Source organism: Hevea brasiliensis, chromosome 4, assembly GCF_030052815.1.
Source record: "Hevea brasiliensis isolate MT/VB/25A 57/8 chromosome 4, ASM3005281v1, whole genome shotgun sequence".
Taxonomy (NCBI): domain Eukaryota; kingdom Viridiplantae; phylum Streptophyta; class Magnoliopsida; order Malpighiales; family Euphorbiaceae; genus Hevea; species Hevea brasiliensis.
The window spans coordinates 15,301,631-15,303,807 of NC_079496.1; the positions used below are offsets into that span (position 1 = coordinate 15,301,631).

At 37.6% G+C, this 2,177-nt stretch overlaps 1 non-coding gene across 1 annotated transcript; it reads left to right on the forward strand.

The window, feature by feature from the left end:
- Positions 1–1,170: 1,170 nt before the first annotated feature.
- Positions 1,171–1,277, forward strand: LOC131179810 (small nucleolar RNA R71). The gene has a single exon (XR_009148696.1). It is a non-coding gene; the product is annotated as a small nucleolar RNA R71 (small nucleolar RNA).
- Positions 1,278–2,177: the final 900 nt, after the last annotated feature.

Below are 2,177 nucleotides of genomic sequence, written 5' to 3' on the forward strand. Positions count from 1 at the left end.
TGTGCTAAGGCATCAGTGAAAGGAATAGTCACATGCAAAGACTTCAATACTTCCAAGAACTTCCCAAATTGTTTATCCAATTTCGCTTTCTGGAACTTTTGTGGGAATGGTAAAGGTGGCATGTAGGCTTTAGGTGCAACATATTTAGGTTCTTCCTCTTTGCTCTCCCTCTCCTTACTTCCTTTTTCTTCCACTGAATTTTCTTTCTCAGCTCCAATTCTAACTTCAGCTTCAGTTTGTTCATCTCCTTCTCTGTTTTTCTCTTCTTCAATTTTCTCTTTAATCTTTTTAACTCCATTCTCCAATATTTTTCCACTTCTCAATGTAATAGCCTTGCAATGCTCCCTTGAATTCTCTGGCTGGCTAGGGAGCTTCCCAAATGCTTTGTTATTTGAAGAGCTAGCTTGTTGAGCTATTTGATTCTCTAACATCTTATTATGCGTTGACATTTGATCCACTTTAGATGCTAATTGAGAAATCATTTCTTGTTGACTTTGATGGCTCACAAGTAGAGTCTCAATCATAGCTTCTAATCTAGCTGTCTTGTCTGGTTGTGCTTGTTGTGGTAGAGGTGGAGCAGGTGCATTTTGAGGTTTAGAAATTCCAGGAGGAGGACCTCTATTCTGCTGAAAATTCTGATGTTGTTGATACCCAGAAGGTTGCTGAAAATTCTGATTTTGTCCTTGTCTACCTCCCCAAGAGAAATTGGGGTGGTTTCTCCATGCTGGATCATAAGTTGCAGAAAATGGGTTACCACCTGGTCTTTTATTGTAGTTCCCCACATAATCCACTTGCTCACTTGAAAAATCTTGATTAAATGCAGAAAAATCTGCTACACAATTGACATTTGCAGCTCCAACTTCTACTGAATTACTAGAACCTCCAGCTGAAGAATCTACTTCCATGCTTAGCTTGTCCATTTTCCTTGTCAAAGCATCAAACTTAGCATTAATCATATTCATGGCATCAAGCTCGAACATACCAGCTGGTTTCTTGATCTCATTCCTCTCACAACTCCATTGGTAGTTGTTATAAGCAATTTTATCCAGAGCAGAAAAAGCTTCATCTTCAGATTTTTCCATAAGGTCACCTCCAGAAGATGCATCAATTGTACTTCTAATAGCAGGTGAAACTCCATTGTAAAAGTGTTGAACAAGCATCCACTTAGGAATCCCATGATGTGGATATCTCCTTTGCAAATCCTTGTACCTCTCCCATGCTTCATACAAGCTCTCATCATCTCTAGGTTTGAAAGAAGTCAGCTCATTTCTTAGCTTAGCTGTCTTGCTTGGTGGAAAATATTGAGCTAAAAATGCTTGAGAAAGTTCATCCCAAGTTGTGATAGAACCCGGTGGCAAAGAATGTAACCACTCTCTAGCTCTGTCCTTCAAAGAAAAAGGAAATAATCTGAGTCGAATTGCATCATCAGAAACTCCATTTATCTTCAACATATCACTGATCTCAAGAAAGTGTGCTAGATGCACATGTGGACTTTCACTTGGATTTCCTTCAAATTGTGATTGTTGTACCATCTGACAGAGTGCAGGCTTCAGTTCAAAATTATTAGCTTCTACTCTTGGTCTTGTGATACTTGGCATGAAATCTCCAATGTTAGGATAAGCATGATCCTTCACAGAGCGGTTGTTATTGTTGTTGGCCATTTCTTCTTGTAATTGCTCTTGCTCTTGTGCTCTTTCCTGTTGTTGTTGAGCTTTAATTTCAGCTTTTCTCCTCTTAGATTCTGCTCTTAAAGCTTTTGCTGTCTTTTCTATTTCTGGGTCAAAGAATAGATTGATTTCTTCACTTTTTGTCCTTCTCATAAAATAAAGCACCTGAAAAACAAAATAAACAAATTCTCAAAGTAAAATGGTAAAAAGAAAATAAAATGAAATGCCCAATTAACCAAACAAACAATTGTTCAATATCAAACAAAAATCAAATCCCCGGCAACGGCACCAAAAACTTGATGGGGCAAATCCGCAAGTATACGGGTCGTCTCAAGTAATAAAGTGATGAATCAAGTATCGTTCCCACGAGGATTTGCTGTTTGAGTAAAAAACTATGAATGACGCGATTATTTGGGCTAATGATTAATGGATAAATGGTAAATGTAAATAAGCAAGGTAAATTGATTAATCTAATTGAAATGGGTAAAGAGCAAACAAATAAATTCTAAT